This window comes from Cydia pomonella, chromosome 11 (genome assembly GCF_033807575.1).
Source record: "Cydia pomonella isolate Wapato2018A chromosome 11, ilCydPomo1, whole genome shotgun sequence".
NCBI lineage: Eukaryota > Metazoa > Arthropoda > Insecta > Lepidoptera > Tortricidae > Cydia > Cydia pomonella.
Window position 1 is genome coordinate 20595243 of NC_084713.1, and position 20070 is coordinate 20615312.

The 20070-nt window shown below is 36.9% G+C and overlaps 2 long non-coding RNA genes across 4 annotated transcripts; one reads left to right on the plus strand and one right to left on the minus strand.

Annotated features, from left to right (window-relative positions):
• Nucleotides 1-4401: 4401 nt before the first annotated feature.
• On the minus strand, nucleotides 4402-8100 carry LOC133523057 (uncharacterized). Of its 3 annotated transcripts, none has more exons than XR_009800186.1 (3): nucleotides 7958-8100; nucleotides 5029-5194; nucleotides 4402-4447 (listed from the first exon to the last, which is right to left on the minus strand). It is a non-coding gene; the product is annotated as an uncharacterized LOC133523057 (long non-coding RNA). The 3 variants fall into 3 exon arrangements; XR_009800187.1 differs by lacking the exon at nucleotides 7958-8100 and adding an exon at nucleotides 5344-5358; XR_009800185.1 differs by lacking the exon at nucleotides 7958-8100 and having other exon boundaries at nucleotides 5029-5960.
• An 87-nt stretch (nucleotides 8101-8187) lies between these two features.
• On the plus strand, nucleotides 8188-9870 carry LOC133523058 (uncharacterized). Its single transcript, XR_009800188.1, has 2 exons — nucleotides 8188-8491; nucleotides 9675-9870. It is a non-coding gene; the product is annotated as an uncharacterized LOC133523058 (long non-coding RNA).
• The last annotated feature ends 10200 nt before the right edge of the window (nucleotides 9871-20070 follow it).

The following is a 20070-nucleotide window of genomic DNA, read 5'->3' on the forward strand; positions in this document are numbered from 1 at the left end:
ATGGTGCGGTTTATAAAACGGCGTAAACACTGCGGTTACTGAACGGAGATATGACCTTTTAAAATGTTTCGCAGTCACTCGTCGGAATGAAATGCGTAAACGGAATATTATAATTACTTATTGCAACTTATCTCTTGTCTTGGTTGTCTGGAAGAGATCGCTTTTTAGCGATAAGACTGCCTGGTCTTAGGTATAAGTAGGTATTCTTAAGCTTGTATTTCGCTTTCGCTGTATTTTTTAACTGAATGGAGCACAATAAATAATATTTACTTACCTACTTACTTACTTATCTTGCTCATAGTTATTTTACGCTATCCTTTCATACAGCTAATGGCAAGTTCTAATGCTAGTTTGACCATTAAAACTTTAGTATGCAGTACCTACTTAAGTAGATAGATATCTTCTATAGAATCTTTAGTTAATGTAGGTACTTATTTGTAAAATCATTTCTAACCGTCGGCAACCCTAGCGTTGCGCCGGTGCGCGCGGTGCGAGGAGCGGCGCGTTGAAGGTCACTCCATTGTATTTTTGTGTAGCTATTTTGCGTTTTCTTTGAGGGATAAGTATCTAACTATTATATAATCTGTGCTATAAGAGTGTCTCCGCCATTTGGTCTTATCCATTGCACAATCTCGCGTCTCTTTACAAAATGCATCTAGTTCATCCCGCCATCTCCATTGTGGTCTTCCGCTGCCCCGAGACCACAGATTAGATATATATAAGATATGGCCACCCCATACATTAAAATGCGACCGCCTAAAAGCGCGTCGATACTAGATGGCGTCACTGAAAATGCGCTGTTGCCTAATATGGAGACTAGATGGCGTTAAGTGTCACATCCAGGTCATAAAACTTTTTAGGAAATATCATCAATACCATATAATATTATTACTCCTAGCGACATCTATACATCTTCATTGAAAGTTATTTAGACATGTCGTTGTCAACGATTACGAAGAATCAACAGGTGTCACTTTATTGAGTAAATTGAATAGATTTATTTTCTTGCGATAACTTATTAAGAAAATATTTAAAATAATTTAAAAATGAGTTTGTTGTGTCAAACTATTAGTGAAGTGAAGCTAAATATGATCCATGATTCCAGCGGGGTTCGAACCGGCATCTCCAGAAACTGTGTTTCCCTATACCACGAATATCGAAATAAGGAAATTGTCTATCTGGGCATCTGCCACTGGAATTGCGCAAGAGCGATAGAGACGGACTTACACGTTCGATTTAGCGACACCCGTCGGCCTATTTATATTGCTGGCATTTTTAAAACCGACCACGACTTCGTGTGAGGTGAATCCACCGGGATCCTTGTATAGGTTAATTATTTGCCGAAGATAGCTGTTTGATAAATAGTTATCACATATACAATTTTTTAGATTTTTTCTGGTGAGAGGGACAGAGAAAAATATATTAACATTTCTTTGATGCTAAGAACCTACGCAACAAGCTAGCAGAAAGTGTCACGCTGAAGATTAAATGTAATAACCTCTAAAGGCCTCTCGCCCTGTGACAAATCACACGCGGTTTTAGATACATTGCCGGCTAAGTGTGGTCAACCAATGCAGTTGGCAACAAACATAGGTAGCATAGGTTTTGTCTATTTAATAATATGAACGGGTTTACCGCGAAATAATAATGAAATTATGTCGCGGTAGCCTAATTCTAGTTTTGTTCTATTAGATTTGGCTTAAAGGATTAAGGAAAGGATCCAGGCGGTAAAATTTCAATAGAAAAAAGAAAACCGGCCATGTGCAAGTCAGACTCGTACTGGAAGGGTTCCGTACCATTATCTATAAAAAACGGTCACCCATCCAAGTATTGACCCCGCCCGACGTTGCTTAACTTCGGTGATTGGAAAAAGATATTTATTTATTCTGTTTTTAGTATTTGTTGTTATAGCGCCAACAGAAATACATAATCTGTAGAAATTTCAACTGGCTAACTATCACGATTCATGAGATACAGCCTGGTTACAGACGGACGGACAGACGGACAGCGGAGTCTCAGTAATAGGGTCCCGTTTGATCCTTTGGGTACGGAACCCTAAAAACAAGAATTTGACACTATTCGTAGGACTGGCCGGTAAAACCTATGGGCCAGCCAACCCCATTCAATGGATTCGATAAAAAAAATATCTTAGTTGTTCCCAGTGGTAACAGATGAAAAACTAATTCCCATGTTACCGATAGCAACAACTTGGTGGTAGTAATGCATACTTACGATATCAGCCCGCATGTAATTAATTACTTACAACATTCCATTGGTTGGACCTCTGTCACGTCACTTGAATGACGTTAGGACAGGGATGGCGGATCTTTAGTACCTATATGTATAATTTATGAACTATTTTTCGGATAGGGCGGTGTACTGAATTAGGGCACTTATATTAGGCAATACAGGTGTGGAGAAGAGGCAGGGTACAGAGAAATAGCGTAGTCAAAAACGGGTTCTAATATACTTTCTGAAAATTAAACTCTGATGGTAATATTATACCTACGCTACATAGTCAAGTCTTACCTAAGTGATTTGACCTGCTGAAAATAAAAATGTCATAATAATTTTGCGCCTGCTACCACCCACCACGGCCACACGGCCACGGTAAAAGAATTAGACATGGTGTATTCTCATCTGTTCCCACAATACATGTCCCCACCGGGCACAAATGGGAAGAATCCATTCACATTGTTGCTGGCGGGGACAAATGAGAATGAATCCTTCTCACCTGTGACCGCCTCGGTTTCTTCCTGTCCTTATTATTATACAAATGTCGATTAACTGTTCAAATAGCAACTGTCAAAACAATGACAGGAAAAAACCGAGGCGGTCACAGATGGGAATGGATCCTTCCCACAAATGGGAATACACTTTAGACATTCCCTACTGGCGTAAGAAAGTGCATGTACCACTGGTATCATCAGCACTGTACCTGCTTCATACATTATATGTATTACGTATGATATATGTATTACGTATGATTATTCATATATAGTACATACTAGGTATTTCAAATGCCTAGGGAAATAAAACAACAAGCATGACAACTACTTATTTCATTTATTTTGTAACAACCTAAGCTTTTATTGATTTTGAATCCTGTTTCTTTTTTGTGATTTGCAGTAATAATTGATTTATGTTTCAATTAATTTTTCTACACTGTATTTCAAATGCTCTGTACAGTATAATATATATTACATGCGGTAGCGTGATCTATTTTTAAAATACATATTAAATGATTAGTCATGTTTTTTAATACATTTAATTTATGTTTTATAATATTAAATTGGTCCTCATAATTTGTTAGACAAACGTCAATGACTTGGTAAAAATTGACACTTGGGCATTTTAATGTTGTGTAAAAATATAAATAATTGTTTTTTTATCACTTAAATCGACATTTTTAGTCATCGACTTCAAGCATTTGTTACATTTAAAGTTGTTGAAACATTTGTTTGCTATATATATCCTGCGAAATAAGTGACAGAGCATTGTTCGAGAGTCGGAGTCCCTGTGCTATCGGCGCGGGCGGCTGTGCGAGATGTGCATTGTGCAGGGCGTCGGAGCCTTCTCCACTTGCTGTAGGGCCGTGCTGCAGGGCACAACACTTGCTGTAGGCTCGGGTGTATCCTCGGAATCCGAACTGAGGCTCGGGCTCCGGCTCCTTGGTGAGGTTCTGTCTATTGTCAGATAGGTCACAATTTGATACATCTGTCTGCTCGCAATTTTGATGACCCGGTAGCCGTACTAGCATTTCAGTTAAATAGCTACGAAAGACTGACCTTAACATTCGAGCGCTTGGATTTTTATTGTTCCCGCCCTTTAGTCTATATGTTGAAAATAAATTTTCTAACACATCCTGATTTAACCTGTTTGTTAACAAGTACTGTACACCTTCGGTGTTTTCTTCTGTGTACAATAGTATTATGCCATTAATGCTTTGCTGTAAGCCCTCGAAACAAGAAGGCGTAGTGTTCTTTTTTAGATTTCCTTTAACAACAATTTTTTTTAAGTCTTGTAGAATTCTGAGACCATTTTCTAATGCTTGCCTCGCAGCGTTATCTTTTGTTAATCCACATTTCTTTGGATTCTTGTCAAATTTAGTTTTGCTGTTGAGAGCGTCAAACAAGTTGTTTATCTGAACAATAAACTGAGCTGTGTTCGCAGCAGTAGGGCTTGACAGTTCTCCTGTTTGTATTGCTGTGTTGATCGCTGCGCCAACTGAATGGGAAAATATTTGTGTAGCTAATTTTACACGTGAAGTAATCTTTTTCTCTTACGGCACTCCTCCATGCAAATGCATGTTCAAATTTTGACGAAGTTGATGAGCTTCCCGCTTCTTGATCGTGTAATACTTGCAACGCTCGTTTTCCATACACATTTCTTGGGTCAACCTTTAATTTTTGTGGTGATGTATCAGGTGTCACTTCAACTGCAGTTCCTGAAATTAGATTTGGAATTGAGAAATAATATTTGGATACAAATATAAAGAACGAAAAAGTTCCTTTAAATAAAAATCGGCCAAGAGCATGTCGGGCCATGCTCAGTGTAGGGTTCATGTATCATGTACATTACAAGTATAAGGGAGTACCTTCGCAGCGCTTTCTACGTCTTTTACTAAGATGAGAAAACTTTTGCAATAACTCAAAAATGGCTGGACCGATCATGTTCGCTATAGTTTTCATTGAAAGTATTTAATAACCTTTTATTTTACAAATTAAAGCAAGAAATATTACTTTGATAATCCGCGAGAAAATAACGTGTTATGTCAATCAGTGCTAACCCGTTATACTTACTTGCGTATTTTTACATGCAATTAATGTTCCCACCCTCCCACATTACCAAAAAACAAAATTGGTAATGCATCCACATTACCAAAAAACAAAATCAATCCCCTACACCAAGAACATTTTAACATTTTTAACAAGTGAACAATAAAAAAAACTTGGACCGAACATGAAATTGATGACTTGTCTAGTTATAGAAAATTTTTTGTAATTAAGTAAATAAAACAAAACATACCTGAATTGTTTATCCATGTTCGTAGACGATTTGTATCCTTTACTGGAAAACGGAATAATGAATGAGTTCCGCTTGTATTTAGGCAATTTATGTATTGACAGCGCCGGCCAGGAGCCATGTTTTTTGTGTTTCTTTGTCCGTTCAGTGTGCCTTGTTGTCGTTATCCCTTGTCAACAAATCCGTATCGTGGAGCAATCGTAAGTCCGTAGAGAATGCCGAAGTCAAATAACAAAAAAACAAAACAATGAATAAAAAGTAATGAATAACAAGGAGCGCATACGCAGGAGTCAAATACCGAAACGAAACCACACTAACCACAGACACCACAGTATGTTCCGTTCCGAAACAGAGGAGAGGGCCTACCGCGGACCACCATTGACGTGTTGCCTCTCTGTCGCACTTGTAACTTCGTACGTAAATGTGACAGGGAGGCAACACGTCGAATGTGGTTCGCGGTAGGCACTCTGCAGTGCAAGTCAACGATATAGTATTGCCAGTTTAATTTCTATCAATCCCCACAAATTCCAAAGTATCTTTATTCGTTTGAATTAGAATTGAATTTGAACACGGGTCTTAGAAATATATTTTAAATTTATTTCTTCGTTTAAATATTATTAAGAATAAAAATAAAAATATTTATTCTTATTTTACCTTTTTACGTGATGTAAAATATGTAGGCAGGCATGTATAATTGTAGGTTATAACGTAATCAGGTTGGTATTGGTTGGTACGGTCAAGGAATTTAATTTCTTACCCATTTCGTACCTTGTCACAGTGACAAACAACATGAAACTCGCTAGAGACCTCATACTATTGTCACTGTGATAAGGTACGAAATGGGTCACAAATTAAATTCTTTGACTGTACTTATAATACATATTAATTAACGTTATACATAGATTTTATTTGACTAATATTAACATAATTTCATGTGGAGTAAATTTTTAACGTTTTTAAAAGACAATACATACTCGTATTAGCGAAATTTTTCAAGGCCTCTACAAACCACACCGACAAATTGCGTGCGATTTGTGCTGCATTTGACCGATCGGTTGAATTTGTTGCACTTAATTGTCGGTGATTATCTAAAACGCAAGTAGTTCTTTATACTCTTGCAAAAAAACTTTGTGCCTAATGGAAAAAGGCGTGAAATTAAAAATATGTATGGGCTATAGATCCTTCGAGTCTACTTTTTGCCGCCTTTTTCTACTGACAAAGTTGGATTTTGAGAATATACAAGGCCTTCATTGGCCTAAGAGGACTTCATGTTTACAGTTTAAAAAAATATGGTTTCTACAGATACCATGTCTTGCAACATGCGATTTCATATAAATACTATAATAATGGCCTGAATACATTGTTTAAAGGTCCCTTCTTTTAGTTTTTCTTAAATAACTCGTAAACAGTGGCCCATACCATAAAATGTTCTTTCACGTAAACAATCTATATAAAATAACCTACAAGAAAGATTGAGTACTTTTTTTCGCTAGCATCAACATTTAAAAATTGTATTGAATTTTTTGTAGACAATTTTGTGTACATTATTTACGTTTAACAACGTTTTTGCGATGTGCAAATCAACTGCCGCAATGCAAGCATGTTACGCAAATCGCATTTAATTATTAATGAAGTTTGCAGAGGCCCGGCCCATAGTCTCCACAAAATAATGTAGTAGACTGCTCGCAGTGGTAGCGTTGTTGCCAGCTCAACAGAATGCGTTCGAAGCTGAGCAAGCTGACAACGTCGCGAGGCAAGTTTCGTAATGTCTCATATCTTTATCTATATAATTAAGTATCAGAAGACACCATAATTATGTTATTAAGTGCATGCCGGGGTCTATAACTACATAAGAGTACCTAAAGCGCTTCACACGCCTTACTTAATCTAGTATAAGTTTGTTGGACGTTGGAACGACTTTTTGGAACGAAGTTCCTTGTTGGACGGTTGGCGGATGGCGGCTAGGCGAAAAAAATGTAATAGTAGGAGATACGTTATAAGGAATTACATGGACACTTATTATATATAGGTGATAGAAGTTTCAAGAGGTACGGTTAGATAAACCGGTAAGGTCCAGTAGGTAAACAAATCAAGCCGAAATAATTGCTGATCGGTAAAAGTCTAGTTAAACAATAGCACAACAAATAGTAGCGGGATAAGTATTGAGTCAAAATAAACGTGAGGCGAGTCAAGAAGGTAGAATCATGACAATGAGCATGAGCTATAAGCTATAGTACCTGGGCGACCGAGCTTTGCTCGGTTATAACTATTTATTGTAATATGGTGGTGTATAGGTATGGTGGTGATAATCTTAACTACATTTTTTTACTAAATTAAACTTGTCTAAAACAATAAAAATTAAAAAAAAATATATATATATATATATATATAAACTTCAACATATATAAAAAAAATAAAAGTTAGTCACCGGGCGAGATTCCAACCCATGACACTCGTTTCTAGCACTCCGCGTCTTAACCCGCTGGGCCAGACGGACAGTGGCCGGCGACACGAAATTAGCGACCATATTCTGCGTCGAAAGAAAAACGCATGAAAACTCGAAAACACGCGTTTTCCCAAACATAAGACAACTCTAGATCGATTGTATACCCCCAAAAACCCCCATATACCAAATTACAGCGAAATCGTTAGAGCCGTTTTCGAGATCACAGAAATATATATATATATATACAAGAATTGCTCGTTTAAAGGTATAAGATAAAAGAAAACAGTTGTGTGAGGTACAACTTTTTGTTGTGATTTTTGCCCGAGGAAGCATTTCGACAAACTTGAAAACATAATTATGTACCTACGACGATCCGAACTTTAGGATGCGACGTTGTCAGGTCATTAGCTTTCACGGTCACAGTCGTTGCGATTTGGCAGGCTGGCAACGTCGCCTGCTTTCATTGAAGTACAAAATTATTGTTACCTGTCTATGATTGTTACCAAATTGTACTTTCATAACGTTCCTTTCTACAGCACAACATTTTTTAAAACAGTCCCCTACTTCAGGGTAAAGTTGTCAAGTTGTTTCTTAAAAAAACTTCGAGATTGGAATGGAAAAGCTATTTATTTTAAAATTAAAGCATATGATATTTTATTGTTTTTTTAAACAATATATATATTATGCTTTATTTTATTCTAACTGAACACACATGCACTAGACAAGCAAAATCGTGAAGTTATTTTTAGGGAGACAAAGAAATTTAAATGGCAACACTCAAAATAAGTTGTCACTGTTCCAATCCAATTTGTAATGAAATGGTTTTGTAATAAATCTTTTTTTTTATTTGATTCTAAATGTAGAAATTTGATTAGATACATACCTATGAACGTCACTTGCGACTTTGTCTTGCAGGCACAAAATAGTGAATTCAACTAAAGCAAAGCTAAAGCTATTGAAATGAAGTTCCGGTTTGGGAATCAGTGATGAAAATTGCATGCGAATGGATTATCACTTCAGGTAAGTCGTGCTTTAAATTTAAATCTTAATTTGTGTAAATACTGAAACAATTCAATACCTACTCTTTATAACTTTATTTTTACTTCCTGTCAATCTGAACTGAAAACTATCATGCGCACGAATATGTATGTTATTTATGTTAAAACCAGAGTGATACTCTTTAAGTATTTTTTGTCAAACATGATTTGGTCGTTTCAAAAAAGTAAATGGAATTCCTGTTGTTTAGATTCAGATTTATTTATTAAGCAACATACGATTGAATTACAAATAACATTCATGTCAATATATATGAATCTAAATTGTGATCTCCTTCCTCGCGTTGTACCGGCATTTATGCCACGGCTCATGGGAGCCTGGGGACCGCTCGACAACTAATCCCCAGAATTGGCGTAGGCACTAGTTTTTACGAAAGCGACTGCCATCTAACCTTCCAACCCAGAGGGTAAACTAGGCCTTATTGGGATTAGTCCGGTTTTCTCACGATGTTTTTCTACACTGAAATGAATCTATGTATATTGTGAACGTCAAAATAAATCTAGCTATTCCTAAAACGAAAAACTAATAGACATCAATATTTAGAATTTATTTTATACCTATAAAAAACTAGGCAAGTGCGAGTTAGACTTACGCACGAAGGGTTCCGTACCATTATTTATAAAAACGGCAAAAAAATTAGTGCGAAAGCGTCATTTTTCAGCATACTGCACTAAATAAAGCTGCCGCTCTCCAGCTCCATCAAACAGTTAATAGCACCTCGGGAAGTCAATAAGAAAGCCTCAGATCACATGTTTCCATTACATCACTTCAATTACATCTGATCTGAGACAATTCTTACTTTACTGCCCTAGGTACAGTAGACGCAAAAAAATACAGTCTTGCATCCTTCTCTATAAAAAGGTGATGCATATATTTGTCAAATCTAACCTTTAATAACATGACAATACGAGTCAAGGCACGCATTGTTGTGAATAACATAATCTATATGAGAATGCTTCCAATTTCATAAAGAAGAAGGACATTCAAGAATGTTTTCGAATGGTCTGTTCAGTGTTGATTTTGGTTGCCCAAGTTCTATGACTGTCTGTTGTAGACTTATTCTTGTCAAGTCAACATGCAGGTTAGGAAAACTGTATCTATAAGTATTGTTATAGAACTTTTTAACAAATATATTTTCTTATTTCAGGAACCAGTCTCTAGCTACTAGAAGTAACAATATAGTATGGGGCAGGACAATGAGATGAGATATGGTCAATGCATCTCATTACCCAATTAAAATATTTTGAGGTAAAAATGGTATCAATTTTTATACCTGCCTCAATGGATACAGACACAAGCTACGAAAATCTTTTTAATAGTAATAAATCCTCATAAAAAAGAAACACTTGACAATGATTTTATTTTTGTTTACCCCCTCAATGATGTCTACTCAATTGCTACAACCAATATTATCTCCATCCAACTCTAAAACCACTGAACTGATTTAGATAAAATTTGCTATGGAGATAGTTATTTAGATAGAGCATTATCTATTACATCTACTTACGAATGAAGACAAATTTCATAGTAAAGTTGTTCATTAGTAGTGTGTGTGTATACACTTCAATCTTAGCAAACATATCCCTTGGTAGTCTACCAGTTTCCATAATAAATGTATCTCACAATAGTACACATTTTTTACCGAATATTCGGCGCTTTGGTCTACGGTGTGGCCGAACATTCGGTATTCGGCCTAAACCACTATTCGTGGCATCTCTAGTTATGAGCCCTTTCCATAATAGGTCATCTACTTAGCATATTACTAGTGTTCTACACATAGTATAAGAATAAAAAAAGTGTATGTTCGCATATCGCAGTCGGATTGTTTAATCCGCCGTATTACACGACGGCTAGCTGTTATCAAAAACAGGGCCGTTTTGAATTGCGGCGGTTCAACGATTAGCCAGATTGTCATTGTGATACGTTCGTCAATAAGGCGGCCCACGTTTAGTCGCATCGCATCGTACTCATTGACATATATATCTAAGGACGGGCCTTACAGGCACTAAGAATGGCGCTAGTTCAGTGGTGTCACTCTCGAATTCGAGCCAATCGTGCAGTCTGACGCAACTAGTTGCGCCCAATCGCGCGCGTGATGCAAACTCATCAACCAATCGCGTGCGGCGTTAGACTGCACGATTGGCTGGAATTCGTGTGCGTGACACCGCTGTACTGGCCCCCTTCTTATTGTCCGTAAGGCCCGTCCTTAGATATATATGTCAATGATCGTACTACTATTTAGATTGTAGGGTGACCAATGACCATACTTACAAAATAAAACGGCATTCAATACGGCTAATTGTTGAACCGCCGCATTTCAAGACGGCCCTGTTTTTGATAACGGCTAGCCATAATGTAATATGGCGGATTATACGATCCGACTCAAAATAATATATTATTTCAACGGCCAACTAGTCGGTAGTGACTCTGCCTACGAAGCAGAAGGTTCCTGGTTCGAATCCTGATAAGGACATTTATTTGCTTGTTCATCACAAATATTTGTTCCCGAGTCATGGATATTTTCTATGTATATAAATATTTATATATAGCGATATAAATAATTATTGTAACTTTTCTAAGAACAAAATATTTTTAGTTTATATGTAGGATAACTACAGTGACATCTTTTGATACTTATCCTTAAACAATCCAGCTATCTCGTACACTGGTAAGAAGTTAAACTGCCAAATGGCGCGATAGATGGCGCTTAAAATAAATCTCGCGATATTACATCGATTTTTTTCCGCATTGATTAATTATGTTTAAATGGCCTTTTTAAAAGGTTTTTTTGTTGTAATATGCCAATCAATTGGAATTATACACGTTTGGTTGATAATTGGAGAGATTTCAATTAAAATAAATACCGATGTTGGCCAAATGGTGCTCTGAGTGACATCTATTGATTTTCTCTGGAACTAATCGAGACTACTATGGGTTTGTTACTCTATATATATTTACTTTATGCCGAGACCCATCCTGTGGGATCCAGTCCATAATTTTCTCGTTTCAATTTTAGGCATATATATAAAGCGAGGAAGCTCTTTGGTCTCCTGTAGCGTTACATACAGTCTTATTTTAAACACATTAGCTGTCATTCATGCGTTCATTTCGCTCAGACTTGTCACCACAAGAATCAGTGCGGGTGTGACACCCGCGCGAATATCAGCTATCTGATTTAATTCAAATATCATTCTAATAACGGTTTGATGTCATGCACGTTCGAATTGGCCTATGAGTATCTTCAACAGGGCCTTGACGACAACTAATGCTTCAGAGCCCCTCGAACCAAGCATGACATTAAATTTTTTTTCGTATTAATTTGACATAGAGTATATTTATTAAAACAGCAAACAAGGTGGACTCTTAAGTAATGTCCAATCAATATCAGATCAAGTTGAGATCTTTACAATTTGAATATTCCTTAAGATGTATCTTTAGAATCAACATGTCGCCACCCACGCCTGCCATAATGTTGTGAAGATCTAGGCGCCGTGATGTGGCAGTTTTGAGGTGATGCACGTGGAACAATTTTATAGTCTTATCTTGAGATTAATCTAAAGATAAATCTCATATATCTGTAGAGAATCAACTTTATATAAATTGGTGGATTATTTAAAAATATTTTTGGACCAATACCACCTTTAAGAAAAGAGCGTACTCCCATCTTAAATGCCGACAACGCACTTACAACCCCTCGCTTACCATCAGGCGATTTGTCTGCTCGTTTCCCTGCTATATCATAAAAATAATACACAGATATATAGTATTCACTCCTGATCCTGAATCATGGTGTGAACGTTTTGAGGTAACCTTTTTTGGGTACACATTTTTCATCCACTAAAGACACCAGCGGCTGTAGCATGGTCGCATTTTTATCACTTGTCACTATGCCTGTCACGTTCTAACAGGTAAGTATGTGTGCCAAAAATGCGACCATTCTATAGCCGCTGGAGGACTTTGCTTTTTGATTTTGTTATCTTGTTTAGGGCGAATATAAAATTTCGAAACTTCACCTATAGCCGTGTGTGATCGTCAAACCTCGGTTTCGTCAAAACGAAAGAAAATTGCACTTCCTCAAAAGCTTAATTAAATATCGACTCATCTATTAACATCCATATGAAGAAATTTATTAATAAATTTTTGAAGCAATCAGCTTAGAATATTTGAGAAGACGTCATGCTTCCGTACCGTTAACGGTATCCCTACTAAAAGTGTGTAATATTAATAGCCTCTCTCGCATAGGGCTATACAGCCACGAACGCAAGTGTCGTTACCAGGATGATGCTTAAAACATCTCACACAGATGAAAAGGCCAAGCATTGCAGTTATAGTAAGGATGAAAATTAGTGATGAATAAGTTAAATAGTTAATATATAAGTATAGTTAATATATCTCGACGACCGGTCTGGCCTAGTGGGTAGTGACCCTGCCTAAGAAGCCGATGCTCCCGGGTTCGCATCCCGGTAAGGGCATTTATTTGTGTGATGAACACAGATATTTGTTCTTGAGTCATGGATGTTTTCTATGTATCTAAGTATTTGTATACTCGTATAATATATATCGTTGTCTGGCCGTCAATTTGTGTAAGAATGTCCCCTATAATATTTATTATAATCTATTTATACAGTATGTATCTGAACGTAAAGCAATTACTTACACTTGTTCATGTTTAGGTCATACTGAGCAACATTTACTATGGAACTAACCCAGAAATCGCAAAAAGAAATTTGGCAGTCTCATACCAAATTTTTGCTGGACTGATGTTGAAAGTTCCCATGGGAGAGTCAATGTTTTTTTGCGATTTCGGGGTTGGTCCCATAGTAAAAGTTGCTCAGATGCCCTTTACCGGGTTTGAGTAAATGCTTCATGTGCAGCTACATATTTTATAAAATAATTCGATCTAAATATCTTAAGACTTATCCCCCGACCTTCATCCAGCCATTGACGGCAACCCACTCGTGTCGTTGACAGTGACAGTCAACAAACAAACAAACGTTAGTGCTTCGTCCCGAGTTTAATTGATGACAATCGTATAAATTGAGAAGATAAACGGAGACGCCATATGCGGAAATAGTAATAAAAAGACAATGACGTACTTTTGAATGTGTAGGTAAATAGGAGATTAACCTTAGACTAAAAGAGAGGTATGGGCATTGTGAATGTCATCTCGCTTTGTGTGGTAGGGCACGGCCAGTGGATGTCATTCCAGATCTAGAGCAGAGCCCAACTGGGGAAGTACCTCCACCTTACAAAAAACAGCAGCCAAATAACACTAGACCCTACTCATAGTGTTTGTGTTCCTGCCGGTGAGTAAGGTTGCCAGAGCTCAACGAGGGGGGGCGGGTTTAGGGTCGCCAACGCGCATGTAACTCCTCTGGAGTTGCAGGCGTACATAGACTACGGAGACTGCTTACCATCAGGCAGGTCGTATGCTTGTTTGCCACCGACGTAGTATTAAAAAAAAAAGGTCCAGATTTCTTCCAGTCAAGTGTTAAGGTGACGTTTGGATCTCTACTGTAGCTGCTTAACTGCTGAGGAGTGGAAGCGGCGGCTTCTTAATTTTCCTTCATAAAGTATCTACTGAAGGAGGTCGTAAACAGAGTTCCAGAAAAGCGGTGCCTATTCAGAATCATCGAAAGTAGAAGAGGAAATATGTTGGGGCACCTGTTAACGACACGATGAATTCATCAAGACTATCATAGAAGGGTAAGTCGAAGGAAGGATAAATAGAGGAAAGCCAAGAAGGGCATACATGAAGGAGAAAGTGAACATTGTGTCATAGGCTGTCAAGGAAGAAGCCAAAGAAAGGCATGCCTGGAGATTGCTTCGCCGACAAGAGCACAGCTCTTAAATTTATGGTGATGACTAAAGGTAGGTACCAGTAAAATTATCGGCCAGGCATACATACCGACAAGGCGATTGCATACAACAACACACAGGAACTCCTAGTTAAGGCATTTGTAAACTTTTCCCTTATCGTCAATCCTTAGTCTTTAAGTGCTACCACTGTACAATACTTTTTTAATATTTTTTTTTGTATTTGTATACATGTAAACCTTACTATTGCGCTTAAATTCACACTCTAGGTAGTAAAGAACGTCAACACGGTCAACATAATTATTAGGTAGGTATACATATGATATGATAGGTATGTGTGTTTGTGTTTAATAGTCTCTATATTTAGCTCCTTGCACTACCTGTTGACTTTTGTATGAGTTGTAAATTTCCTGCTACCTAAAGGTTGTCTGGAAGAGATCGCTTTTTAGCGATAAGACCGCCTGTTGTTACCTGGTTCTATTTTCCTTTAAAATTAATTTGTAGTTTTACTTGTATGTAAAACGTATAATTGTTGGTGCAATAAAGAATATTTACTTACTTACATAAATACTAGACAAATATGACATCTGGAGTTGCAAGCGCATGCTTACGGTGTCTTCCTATCATGCGGGTCGATTGCTTGTAAAATTATAACAAATTACAGACTTGATCGATTTGGAACAATTATGTATCTCAATTTTCTCCCTCGTCAAATATGTGAAATTAAACGGTTTCTAACGAGCTCCTTTTTAGAGATCCTCGCCTTTTTAGAGATGGATCTTAATAAATCAAACTTTTAAAGGCTTTAATTAAACTCTACTGATTGGAAGAGACCCCTTAGAGGGAAAAGTTCGCCTTTGTACATTGCCAACATTATTATTTATTTCTTTTATTGTCCCTTATGTACAATAAAGTGTTTACATATATACATAAACTCTGAGGTATCCAATAGTCATATTCATAGTATATATTCACGAACAGGTATTGTGTTTGAAATACATCCTTAAATTAAATCCCTAAATTAATTTCGGCATAACAATACAATAACTAGATACCTAAATCCAATTCTGACAGAACATTAAAATCAATAAATAATGTTATTATTCTTGACATTCGTTAAAAAAAACAATAAAATAACTGTTTCATAAAATTTCCGTTTCGAGGTTGGACCTAGTCCCGAAAACGTTAAAAATTCATCTAGCCCCATCCAATCTTAATCGTCGATCAAACATTAACTTACCACCGAATCCGAAACGTTGTCATGTAATTTAACATTTTTTTACACTTAAATAGGTGTACAGTACCCCTAGTGTAAATTTAGTCGATAGCGAAACGTGACGTACGCGTTTGCGTTAAGTCTCATTTTGTATGGGTTTTTGAACAGCGCGCCAAGCGGGACGTTTTGGAAAGACAAAAATCTCATACAAAATGACACTTAACACAAACGCGTACGTCACGTTTCGCTGTCCAAAAATATTTACACTAGGGGTACTGAACCACTGACCATATTTGTTCACTTCCCACTCACTCACTTTTTTATAAACAAAAGCAAGGGTAACTAATGATAAAAAAAAAAACAACAAAAAAAACATGTTACCCAATAATAGAAGATCCAATTTTTTCAATATTGGCCATTAAGTTTCCGCTCGGGTGGCCACATCAGGGTACACATTCCTACCGCTTACAGAGTCCAAGACTGGGAGGCCAGTATAAGTGCGTCATTACTCCAATTTAGGCCGCCCGCATGCTAACGCGGTTGCATGGAGCGGATGAGCGGGTTAACGAGAAATAGTATGATAATAATAAATAAGTTTTCTTCGGTTTTCTGCGTTTCTAAACTTCGCGGTACACTAAATAGGGGTTATTTGACTACTAGTCAGTACCCCTAGTGTAAATAAATTCGATTTCCAAACGTGACGTACGCGTTTGCGTTTAGTCTCATTTTGTATTGAATTTCGAAAGAGCGCGCCAAGCGGGACGTTTTGGAAACTCAAAATCCTATACAAAATGAGACTTAACGCAAACGCGTTCGTCACGTTATGATGTCGATAAAATTTACACTAGGGGTACTGATCAGTTTCTTTTTTCGAACTGTCAAAACTATTCGTCACTTTAAAATGGAATTCAATTCAAATAATGTAAACAAAGCAATTGATTGCGTCGTATCAGTATTACGATACAACGAGGAAATGCCGCCAGCATCCTTGGTACATGCCTCAAGGCCCTCAAGGGCCTATTTTAGATTTAAGCTAGTTATAGTTATCCTCCTATAGGGTGTTTATTTAGTCACGAGCAATAATTTACAGACTGCATAATTTTATAGGTCATACTAAGCAACTTTTACTATGGGATTAACCCCAAAATTGCGAAAAAAAATTGACTTTCCCATAGAAAATGTCAAGCTCAGACAGCCAAAATGTATGAAACGCGCGGCTAGAAGACGTCGATGTCAACTTTTGCCAGTATTCTCCGAGATTACGGGGACAAAGCCGCCCTCAAAACGCCTGAGGTAATTTTGAAATCTCAATACGCGATTAAATCCAGTTTTTATAATTTAAAAATGTGTAAAAATCGTAAAAGTTGAATCAGTGTTTAATAAAAATTCCTAGTTGCGATTTTTCCATACAAACGCTCTCGACTGTTTCCTCCCTGGATTTTTAATCTAGAGCTATATTTTTTTCAAATAAGATCAAATCAGCTTTTTTGGGTTATTTAATTTAGAAGAAACTTATTATTTGAAGAAAATCGCAAAATCGACTCAATTGAATTAGCTGCAAAAAAAGGCGCAGTATACAAATATGACAACAAGGATCCAAAAAATCAAAACATAGCGGCATAGATTATTTCTTCCCCTTGCAGTTTCCAAAAGTTTATAATGATTGGTTGCGTTTTCAAGGAGGAAACAGTCGAGAGCGAAACCTCGATTTTTGAGTTTTTTCCGCGGGAGTTTTAGTCCGAGCGTCAGTTGTCAATCCACGCACGCACTCCCCGCCCACAGCAGTGCGACAAAAGCATAGCTTTAAAAATTCGAGATTTAAAAAGTTGCTCAGCTAGGAATTGCTCCCTATAGATCAAGCGTTGGACTCACCTACACTCTTCGTCCAATAGGAACACTCGTAGGCCGTTTTAAAGGGAAGACATCGTTATTTCCGATTATTTGTCGTCATTATTTAGGGCAATCAACGGGAAATACATCAGTTGACCTGTTTCCCTCAGATGAACGTTAGTCGTTTCGTTTATTTGGATGGAATAGGTTCGGGCAATACATGTTTTGTCTGTTAATATCCGGCTAGCATAAATGTGAAAGTTTATGCTTTTAACTTATTTAACTGTGGAAGATCGGTTGAATGTAGTAATAATAACATTACCATTAGTATTATAAAACCGCCTGTTATGTACCTGTATCTTCATGTATTATGTGTGTTTCCATGTATATTTATTCTGAGGTTGTGCAATGAAGAGGATTTATAGGGTTCTTGCATAATTATTTTCCCACTTCGAAATAAAACTAATTTGTTTGTAATATTTATTTATTGAAACAATTAATCGACAATATAATCACCATCATAATCTAGAACATGTAACCATCTGATAGGCAAAGTACATACAAGCAATACAACAACTAGCAATACAACTACATACAAGCACACACACACACACACACACGCGCGCGCGCGCGCATATATAAACACTTATTTGAATTTCCCATACCATTTGTTTAATTTGCAACCTGTATATGTATTTACACTATATTCTCTTTATCTTTATATAAATATATATAACTAGTACTGCGGAGATACTGACTGTGTATATTGTGTCTAGACTTAGATAGATTAAATGTGTTCTGGGAGAGGTGGTGCATCCTGCCGTCATACAGTTCTTACTAGTACGGAGGAATCATTTCCTACTCTTACGAATTATATGCTGTAAAGTTAAAAATGTATTAAAAGGAAATAAATAAATTGAAATTGAAAGTTTCAATACCCTTGGCTCAGAATAAAAGTGGCTGAGAGGCAAAGAAGTTGGCAAGGTAATTTTTAAGGTCGACAGAATTTTTTAAATTTCTTTTTACGAATATGCTGTTTCAAAGCCCGCAAAAGATGATAGTCGGAAGGTGCTAGATCAGGGCTATAAGGTGGGTGAGGTATTGTTGTCAAAACGAGCTCCTCCAGAAATTTACAGGATTCACCGTAAGTGGTCTTGCATTATCATGAAGTAATTATCATTACTTCGTCGCGCGATTGTTAATGGGGTTGTTTCAAATTTTTCGAAACGCTTGTATCGCGTTCGTTATTAACTAAAAGTTGCCCTAAAATTCAATTTTTATACTAAAAACGGCTTTAAATATGTTAATTTAACAAAATATATTTTGACAGATGCTTTCGCGCCCAAAACGCTCTTTGAAAATTGTGTGACGTCACAGTTTACGATTTGACACATAATGGAAGATATGAACTGTCAACTGACATCTGTCATTTGTTGTTTATCGCCTAACTGTCAACAGTGTCAATCCGAGAGTTGTGACGTCATCAGAATCTTCAATGACGTTTCAAGTTTGGTCACGTGACGTGTGCCAAAAGATATTTTAAATTCAATATTTACAAAAATATGGTCATTACAGGTCCCCTAAAAGTAGTTTAACATGTTCTTATAATCCAAAAGAATTTATTGGGATACTATTCGACCCTGAGATTTGTAGATGGAAACAACCCTATTAGGACACCTGTTCGAGTTCAATATTCGAGAGTTTATAATTCGCGCGAACTTGCGATATTCGCGTTAATCGCGTTGTCGTAAAAGCGTCAATATAGAACAAATAAATGCTCACCCGAAAAATTCTGACGTAATGACAAAATTGAACTAGATAAAAGATCTCCTAAATAAAATGACAAGCACATTCTTAACTGCACCAGTTAATAAAAGCAATTTTCTATCAATTTGTCCAAAACGACCGTTCTCATTGCTCTTGTATTTAACTGCTCTATTTTAAAGAATAGTTTCAGATATGACGTAAGAGTGTGATTGATGTTCAGGCTAAAATAGCATCGTGACTTGGCGAAGTGGAATGTCATGCTACTTAATTATGAGAGCAAGTTGTGAGTTCGTAATGTTTGCTTAAGCTCTGAGCAGTTTTGAACACGAACAAGTAGTACTAGTCAGAAATACCACAAGGCTTAGAAAGTATATACAGGATGAAATTGTTATGTTTGACCGTACTCTGAGGGATGAATATGTGGTACAGTCAGCATCAAAACTAGCGGATCAAGCAAGGTTTCAAAAGTATCTACAATTCTGTAACAGCTTAACAAAATGTGGTAGTTCTATATATTATGTAGAACAATTAAGACTGTAAAAAATATACTTCTGAATGTAAGTTTTAGAGATTTATTTATATTTGGAAAAGTTATCCGGAATATCAGATACTTTTGGCGCGTTGTTTCATCCGCTACTATTGATGCTGACTGTACTGAACAACTTTTAGTATGAGGCCAACACCGAAATCACGAAAAAAATCTGTTGTTCCATAGAAAACATTGACATGTGGTTCACCAAAATGAGAAGGCAGATTTTTTTTCCCGATTTTGGGGTTAATATCATACTAAAAGTTGTTCAGTATGACATACATATCCACCGCTCAGCGTATGGTCAAGCATAAAATTTTTTTACGTGTTTCGGAGGCTGCCATCCCTCAATCCATCAACGGAGCGACATCTAACGTCCATAAG